A 10,629-nucleotide genomic window follows, 5' to 3' on the forward strand; every position below is an offset into this window, starting at 1 on the left:
CTAAAATTTAGTAATGGAGTTTGGAGATAGAGAACGGGTTAAACTGGTTACTTAGATGATTTTTTTTTAAAATTTTAGAAATGAAGATAAGTATGAAAAACTCGTTAAGAATACTCTTATGTATAAAAATAATAATAACAATTAATAACTACACCTAGGAATTAGGAAATGAATATGGAAACATGCTGAATTAAATTGTACATGAGCGTGGGATTTTAATTAGTGCGTATCAAATGGTTGCAGAGTAATTTAAACTTAACTAAATAATTAATATTAAGATAATATTTGATAAGCATTAATGAAGAATTAATGAAGAAGAGAATGAAATGAGTCATTTAAGAATAATGAACTTAAATATATTTGGTTTGGTTGATTAAAGAAAAGAAATAATCAATTACACATGAATGTCATTCATTCCAAAAACCTCAAATCCATTCCTCCCTTAACCCATGTTTTCTTTTTAATTCCTTTCCAGTACCATATAGTTTTTTCCATCCTTGTCCTTCGCCATTATCCTTTCCAATCTCGTGATTCCAATTAACCCTACATATTGTTTTCAAATTAACCTTTACTATTTAATAAGTTAAAATAAATTCTTTGCAATTCTGAATTTTGGTTGGAATTGATTAACTTTTTTTTCCCGAACAGTATTATGTTAGTATTATGTTTGAGCTGTTTTTTTATTTGTGTGTAGTTAACTATGTGAATTTATTATTTATCTCTACTATATATAATGAAGGAGTTAAAGACATCTTAAATTTTAAGAGGTATAAGATTTGTTGCTAATTATACAACACACAATACATCAGGTTATGAAATTTTAGGGGTAATGTGGTCTTTTGTAACTTCATGAACATTTAACATTGTTTCATTCAAATATAGTTACAAATATGATCCTTTTACTTTAATCAAGTTATGTTAATTTGTAGTATAATTACATATAAACCCCCTTATCTTTACCCATTTATTTGACAAGTTTATTTATAATTATTATTCTTGTATATCTTCTAATATATTATATTTAGAAAAAAACCGAATTTACCGTTGTGACACGCTTATATTTGTCAACGTTTTGATATAAAATAATTTCAACACCTATGTGTAGTCTATAATGTACAAGTTAATAGAGCATTAATATACAAGCAAATGATGCAATTATGAACCTATAACATGTTACACATACAACTCATGTTCTCCTTTACTATATCTCAAATATACAATTACAGAACCAGTCATTTCAATAATACCACAATTCAAATTACAAAATTTATTGCCAGTTCTTAACAATTATATGTCATTAACCCTTATAATAAATAAACCGCATAATAAATGTGAATTGGTTTTGTTTATTTTTTATTTTTAACATGACATTTAATGCAATTATTATAATATGTTTAAACATAAGTTTTAAACAAATTATTGACTTTATTATTGCATGATAAAAAGTATTAACATATAATTTTTTTTTTCGTAATTACGTACATTCTTTGAACCTATAATATGTTTTAACATCAAGTGAAACCTATTTTCATTAGATTATATCAAGAAATATTAGCATTAATCTTATAAAAAATTTGTAACTATTGTAAACATGTTAAGCTTCTATCAAGGAACGAGTCTTAACTCACTTTCGTACATAAAAAAAGATAAGCTCAAACTTGGAGATATTAAGAAAATCAAGCTCAAAATATATAACGTGCCACTTTATTATGGTTACTTAAAGAGATGTTATAAAAGCGTGTCACTTATATTAAGTTTTACTTTGTATGTTGATCTTTAACAAACATAAAATGAGAAGTTATGCTGACAAAATGAGTAAAAAAACATCTAAAAACAATGTTGAAAACTTAACGCGTAAAAGTCATATAACAACTTATAACACATATAAGTTCACGTGTTAATTTCGAACAAAATTATGAAAATTTATAAAATGACATAGAGTAATGTATGACCACTATAAAATCACATGTTACATAAATTTACGTTAAACTACATCTTATTCTCATATATAATGGTCACAAGGGAAAGAAGAAACATTGGTGAAGTAAGTAGCCATAACGTAATGTGCAATTCATATAGAATTACTGGTTATAATAAGTTATATAATATAAAAGAGTGAAGTGTCTCACTTAAATATGTTTTAAAAAGGTAGCATATCCAATCCACTTTAGCTAGCTCGAATTGTATCATAGCCAAATTGAAGTTCTAAGGGTTTTTTTTTCATTGTAATTTTTTTCATTTTGAACTGCAAATTCATCTCAACTTAGTTGAGTACTATGAGCCCAACTATCTATGATTTGTTATGGATTCTGTTGTAATGTTAATAGGTTATTCTATAAATAAAGAGAGATAAAAATTGAATGATGAATGAGGAAAAATTAAAAATTTTGTTAAATACTTAAATCACCAAAAAAGCTTATAGTAAATGTGTTATCCCAATACAAATATGTCATTCCTTTACCACCAAAACTAAAATTACCAGAATAATATCATCTTTATTTAAGTTGTTTTTTAATTTGTTCGAAAATATTGCATTATACAGGGTTTGAATCATTTACCTTATATTTCACATATTAAACACCTTACCACTCAATCAAAGTGGGAATGACTTATTTAATTTGAAATATTTGCGCTCGATGATCTTTGATTTTTCAAATATAAGTATTTGTAAATTTACATATTTATACTATATATAATGCAAGAGTGGTGGACCACTTAAAACTTTTTTATATGACAGCCATGCAATGCTTATGAAATAGATATACCACACTCATGCTATTAACTTAAAAACTTTAATAACTAATAAAAACAAATAATATTATGAACTGTTGTAACATATTGCACGAATAACAAAACTAACAAAAGTACTATACAATATATCATGAGATGATTGATAAATCAATATAAACGAGTATAGCATTGCAAATTGTTGACGCCGTAGTATCGTGCGAACACCCAACTAGTATATGTATTAAAAGACGGATTGCAGTTATCACACAAAAATTCACTATTCATAACATCATCCACTTATCATTTTACATGTTGCAACCTCACACGACTTCCAACATTGACGGTTACAATAATTTAGTCCATTCACATAAACAACCCTTCAATTTCCTGCACCTTGCTCTTTTACTTTTTTATTTGATATTATTATGGACCTTGCTTTTCACTTTCATTGCAATCGTCGACGATATTAGCGGCGGCGGTGCTCGACGGAAACGACGCTTGCTACGGTTTGATGGCGTGGAGACTTCGTCAGCAAACCCATTCTTTCACGCATTTACCTTCCTTCACCCATTCTTTCACGCATCTGTGATCTGAACATTCCGGTGTCCCGATGCGATTTTCGTATACTTTTAACCTCCTTTTTATCTTTAATCTTAGTTGATTGTATGTTCTCCTGTGATTCGAAGGGGATGATGGTATTTCAGGTTAGGGTTTGGTCGGCTGCAAACGGCTTTACGGGCATCTCTCAAATTATGGACAATGGTGATTCGAGTTTTGGATGCCACGGTGGTTAAGGTAATGTTTAGGTTTTTTTTATTGAAGATTATTGTCTAACTGGATTCAATTAATTACTTAGGGCATCTCCATTGAATTCCAAATGAAACCCACTTGACGGAGACCACCATTGGAGCTGGCCAGGTGGAAGAGAGAGAAGAAGAACGGTCCGTGAATCCGGAACGGTTCGGAGGAGTACGACATGGCCCACTTTAACAACCAAATACATTCTCAGATTTATTTCCATCTTCCTAATCCCTCTACTTGGCTTATTAATATGTTGAAATTCAACATTAAATGCATGATTTGATGATATGTGTGAAAGAGGGTGATAGAAGAAAGAAGAAAGAAGAAAGAAGAAAGCAGAGAGAAGAACAAGGATAAATAAGGAAGAAGAGAGGAGGGAGGTAGTGGGTGCAATAATTGTTGAGGTTTAATGGTTAAATTTTATTATTATTATTTTTTAAATAATGAACTTCAATAATAAAAGTATAAACCGATCTCTTTTTGTTACAATAATCATATAAGGATATGATTTTTTTATTAACTAAAGGTTTAGAGGAAATGATTTTATAGATTGAATGGACTTTTTAATTATTTTATGTGTTTTTTCTTATAAAGATATAAATGGATATATATATTACATTTAGGGAAAAATAGATATTGAGGTGGATGGTGAGGTGGTGGTTTGAAACAAGAACTATTTTTAAAGGTTTGTTTGAAATCTGATGTGGCATGCTGATGTGTCAGTTTGAAACAAAAACAGGAGCTTACAACATTCAGACACTAACTTTATCAATTAAGTCGTCATCTTAACTTGTTAAAGATTTGCCACAGTTTCTTTAATCATGAGGAAGAACAATATTTATGTTATACGATATAACATTAGTTCTTACTATATACAATATTCATGTTAGTTTTTTTTCTTTTTCGAAGTCGTTTTCTTTCTTTGCTTCTCAATCGGTTAGTATACAGCTTCCTCTTGGTTAGTTGTATGCTATTCCTGTGTAATCATCAATTGGGGGGGGGGGGTGTTTGATTGACTTGTTTTTGCATCAATAGTTTGATTTGGGTAACTTTGATGTTTCTTCTTAACTAGTCAATGCTATGTATTTGGGTAACTTTGTTTATTTGGTGTTTATGCAGGTTGTATTTCACTAAGATTTGGATTGGGATTTGGGATACCCACTAAAGGATTATCATGTGCAGATTGATACATGGAGTGGTCTTTTATGTATTAATAATTATGCAGTTAGTAAGTAACACAAGAAAAGTGACCTTTCACTAAGTTTGTGTTGTTTCTAAGGATCTAACTATTTTTTTTCTTACTTTAAAGGAGGATCTGAATCTTAGAAAATGAATGATTTGTACAAATGCCAAACAAAGGCATACATCACCTTTAAGTGTGTTGTATCAGGAAAATATTATATATGAACAAGTTTCATGTATTATTTTACTTTCATACCAGTAATTAGATAAAGCAATTAGATAATGAAGACGGCAAATTATATATGTATGGTATCTTAATCTCTTTAAAAGAAGTCGTTTTACAAGTCATTTTTGAGCTCGCCGCATCGCGCGGGTAATTTTACCAGTTGTTGAAAACGTTTGAGTGATTATTACTTTATGTTAGTCAAAAATATTTTATTATTCATACTATAACTGTATTAAAAAATTACAATTGGATAATAGTGTGAAAATTATTAAATTTAATTTATTTTGTAGGTTGGGTATTTTTGTCATCTTTAGTAGGTTGTATTCCATTTTTTTTGTCTTTTTCCTCTTACTAAACAACACAAAATAATGTTTATTTCATTTTTAAAGGGTAACCAAATATGATAATGAAATGGTAATGATCAATTTCATTCCTTGCTCATTCAATTCATTCGTTCATTCCGTTCCTTCATTCAATCTATTAACTCATACCAAACAGACCCTAAGAAGTATTTAAAAAAAGGAAAAACGAAAAAACAACAAAAACAGGGCTTGAAAGGCTTGAACCCGCGACCTTTGAAATTTAGAGCAAAGAGCTTTCCATTAGACCATATCAGTAATAACAATATGGGTTTCAAATTAATTATTATGGGGTCCTTAAAAAATTCAATATACCGTTTCTAAGAAATTTTTGAAAAACATTGATATCTCAGGACCTCGATCCATGCTATGTGCCCCTGATTGTGAGAAACTTAAATCAAAATCCCATAACCAAGATCGTTATGAATCATTTGTAAAACTCAGATTCCATATTATAGGGTAAGTATATAATACGAAGTTGTATTTTCTTAAGAATTTTAAGAAGAAGATTGAATGTCATGTGTTTAAGTGTAATCCAAGTACTTGGTCTTCAATTATCACAATCATCTGCATAATCACGAACTATGTCTTTATAGTACATCTCAGATTAAACGTTTACTTTAACATTCACAGAAACCTGAAACCGAGGGAAGACATAATTTCTCGTCTTGACTTAAAACTCGTTAAATTATTTTTAGTTCTCTTTGTTAATCAAATCAAACAACCAATTCTTTGAATTTATTTTCTGCAATTAGTTTTAATATAGTTCTTTTACAAGACTACTTGGTAACACATTTGCCAGAAATTCCCTGTGTTCGATACCCACTTACTGCTATCTAATTAGTGTATTTGGTTTATATTTGAGTGAGTCTACGACCTCACGTCAAATTTTGGCGCCATTTCCGGGGAGTAGTGTGCAACATGTGTTAACCTTTGTAGTTTTTGTTTGTTATTTTCAAGTTTACACTGGTTGTGTTAGTGTGCGGGTAATTACAGGTGCATGCATACTAGAGGCTCTAACATGTCATCACCACTAGTTTTTGATCTCGAGATTGAACGAACGCTTTGACGGAACCGAGTCTTACATCGGGAGAACAAACTTTTTGGTTCTCTGACTGCATCGAACAACAAAATGGATTCACCAAATCCCACTACGGGTCAATCATTGCCAACCACACCTCCACCTATTTCTACTATCATACCTACTTCATCAATTGAAGTGAAACCAACCAACACAACTATGCCCAAAAATACTCAATTCACTTACCAAACGTCATCAACACTGCCACCTATTTCCCAACTCCTTCCTACTTTTGGTCAATCATCATCTCAACAATACCAACCGCCTCCATACCAACAAGAACCGCATATAGTTCATACCACACCGATTTTCCAATAACAACCACAATCAAGTATCCAATATCAACCACCGCCTTTTATGCAATCTTTGAGAACACAAGGTGATGGTTATGGTGTTGGGTTCGAAAGGGAGTTCGAGGGTTATGAAGAGGAAGGTTATTACACGAGAGGTGATGGAAATCAAAGGTCTAATCAAGGGAATACGTATATGCTCAAAGGCAACAACCTGAACCGGCTATTCCACAACAAGTTCAACAACCACCGGTTATACAACAACAAGTTCCACAATAAGTTCCTCCACAAGGGTAATACAAAGAGCAACAATTTTCAACAACAAATGCCCCCACCACCACTTCAATAATTTGCACGTCAAAGGCCCATGCAAAGGCAAATGGGCCAACCAAGAGCACCATTGGGGGTACCAAGAAGACACAAGAGAGACCTGGTAAAGGGAATTGAAGCTCATTTTCGACCGATCATCACTAATAACCCCTCTCCGGTGGTTATTCCTCAAAATCAACAAGGAAGAACATTTGAGGTTAGAACCAATTTACTCCAAAGTTTATGAAGTATAAGAGTTTAGCAACGGAAGAACCTTATTTTCATTTGGAGGCGTATGACTCCATTTGTAACATGATTAGGGTCAAGGTTTTTCATCGGATGATGGTAAGTTGGTTCTTTTTCAATTTTCCTTGGAAGATAAGGAAAAAGATGGTTTTGCACATTGCCTTCTGCATTGATTTATACTTGGGTTGATATGCAACAAAGGTTTTTGGAAGAGTTTTTCATGGCTCAAAAGACTAATGATACAATAAGGAGTTTGAGAGAATTTCAACAACAATCGGGTGAGATGTTTCATGAAGCATTTGAGCGACTTAACATGATGATTAAGAATTGTCCTCATCATGGTATTGCTCTTTGGGAATTATTGAATGCTTTTCATGAGGGGTTGAATACAGAAGATGAGTGGGATTTGATGTCGATTACAGATGGCACATTTGGTGCTAATTATGTGCAAGATGATTGGGCGTTTTTGGAACAAATGTCAATCACATCAAAAATAAAGGCTCAATCCGCAAGAAGAGCAAAGCCGACTATCGGAAGATCGCAAGTACATGCCGTAGAAGATGGAGGGGTACAAACTACAATAAGATATATGATGTATCTATTAGTTGTGGTGGATTGGGTCATGCAGCAGATGCTTGTACGGTGGGTCAAGAACAAGTGGAGGAGGTGAACGCGATTCAAGGTCAAGGGGGTGGTGGTAAAAATAATAACATGAACTCGAACACTTACCACCCTGGGTTGAGAAATCATCCAGATTTTTGTTATGGGAATCTGGCTACCCAATCCAATATGAATTTCCAAGGGAATGAAGGGAATTTAGTTCAGCGCAAACAATACAACAATCAAGGAAATTTTTGAGGCGGGAACAATCAAGATTTTCAAGGGCAATTTCAACAAACGGGTATTGGTCAAAGTGGTTCTTCGGGTTAAAGTTCTTCCAGTGGGAATGACGTCATGGATATGCTTAAGATGACGCAACAAGACATGCAAAGGAGAAATCAACTTGATGAAGTTCGCATGCAAAAAGATGAAGTCCGTGACAAAGACATTCAATCATTGACCTTTCAAATGGGTCAATTTGTAACCGAAGTGTCAGATTTGAAGAAAAACAAAGTTCAATTGCCAAGTGACACCAAGGTAAATCCTTCTCATAGTTCTTCTAGTAATGTTTCTATTAATCATGTTAGTGTTTTGAGAAGTGGTAAATTATATAAAACTAATTTATCACTGAATTTGGTTGCCGGGGTGGTTGTGGACATTACGAGGGTTGAAAGTGATGAGGATGAGGCCTCACTCACAATTGTTTCTAAAGACCCAATCTTTGAAAAAGTTATTAAAAAACAGGGTTTGGGTAAAACTTTGAGTGATAAAGAGAAGGGAGTGGGATTAAGTCAAGTCCCATCATTCGACTTTAGTTGATCCGGGTAAGACAAATATAATTTCAAGACGGGGTCCTCAAAAAGAAGAAATGTGGGAGGTTTTGAAACAAGTAAAGGTAAATATTCCTTTACTTGAGGCGATTAAGCAAGTACCCGCGTATGTCAAATGTTTTAAAAAATTGTGTACTCAAAAGAGGCAATAAAAAGTGCCTAAACGGGTTGATTTGACTGAGCGGGTAAGTGCGGTTTGAAAGGAGATCTTCCTCCTAAGCTCCAAGATCCGGGAACGCCTTTAATAAATATTCAAGTTGGTGATTTTCAAATATCAATGGAGTTTTTAGATCTTGGAGCTAGAGTTAGTATTTTATCGGGGTATGATTTTGGTCCATTAAAACGGGTTGAACAACAGTTGTGTTAGCTGATTTGTCTCATAAACTCCCCTGAGGGATTGTGCGAGATGCAATAGTAAAAGTAAATGAATTTTACTATCTGGTTGACTTTTTGGTCTTGGAATACTCATCGGTTGACTCGACTCAACTACAAAATGTTATATTGGGTCGACCATTTTTAAACACCGCCCATGCTATTTTAATTGTCGATCGGGTACGGTTGATATGTCTTTTGGAAATAGAAAGATGAGATTAAATGTTTTCACTAACGGGTCTAATTCTTTATGTGGTGATGAGTGTTTTATGGAAAATATAGTTGACATATGTGAACCACATGAGTATGAAGAAGATGTTTTGGAAGCATGTGTTTGTGATTGTTCTGAACAAGTACACCTTTGTGCATTGAGGTTGGAAGAGAAAAATCAAGAAGTGCTGGTGGCGAAAGAGGGACGACTGCCATGGACCCATAAGATTCAAAGTCTATCGGTCGAGATCAATTCGGATAAAAAGCCTTCATTGGAGTGTCCACTAAAATTGGAGTTGAAAGACTTGCCTAGCCATTTTAAGTATGCATTTTTGGGGGATAATGACACATTACCGGTCGTGATTGCCTCTAATTTGGATGAGGTTGAAGAGCAAGAATTGTTGAAGATGTTGAAGATGAATAATGCGGCTATAGGTTGGACAATTTCCGACTTAAAAGGCATTAGTCCATCCATAGTCATGCATAAAATTATCACCAACAAGGATGCAAAACCAACTCGGGAGACTCAAAGAAGTTTGAATCCCAATTTGAGGGAAGTTTTCAAGAAGGAGGTAATAAAGTGGTTAGATGCGGGAATTATTTATCCAATTTCGGATGTGCTTGGGTAAGTCCTACACAGGTGGTACCTAAAAAGCGGGTATACAGGTAATTAAAGACGAAAGTGGTGAACTAATCGCCACCCGACTGGTCACCGGGTGGTTAGTTTGCATTGATTATCTTAAATTAAATGCCGCTACGTCTAAAGACCATTTTACATTACCTTTCATTGACCAAATTATTGAAAAATTATCGGGTCAAAAGTATTACTGTTTTTTGGATGGGTACTCGGGTTATAATCAAATTGGTATCCACCCGGATAATTAACACAAAACCACCTTCACGTGTCCGTATGACACTTTTGCTTTTCGGCGAATGCCATTCGGACTGTAACACCCCGCAACCGCAGCGGAAACGTAAACGGGATGCGACAGACACCTCTGATATCAACCACATTGTTTATAAAGAAAACTGAATGCATTAATATACTTCAAAATTACATTATCTCGTATTTCATTACCGTCTAGGTGATACACACATCATACCATACGATACATAACTCTATTTGTTATATGTATCCTAACATCCTGCACGCAAATCTTACACACATCAAGCACTTAGCACGTAAGCAATCATTTTATCTTAATTGTACCTGAAAAGCATGTGAGAAAACGGGTCAACTACGAATAGTTGGTGAGTTTCACAATTTTAGTAAACCATGATAAATCCATATCATAATATAATACTATCTGGGGACACTGTTAACCCAGTACTGTACTCACTCCGGGGGCAATGTTAACCCGGAAACACTTCTAGGGACCCCTGGGGACACTGT

Source organism: Bidens hawaiensis, unplaced genomic scaffold (genome assembly GCF_021521415.1).
Source record: "Bidens hawaiensis isolate Kalapana, Puna unplaced genomic scaffold, B.hawaiensis_p1.1 tig00016939_1, whole genome shotgun sequence".
NCBI classification, from domain to species: Eukaryota; Viridiplantae; Streptophyta; class Magnoliopsida; order Asterales; family Asteraceae; genus Bidens; species Bidens hawaiensis.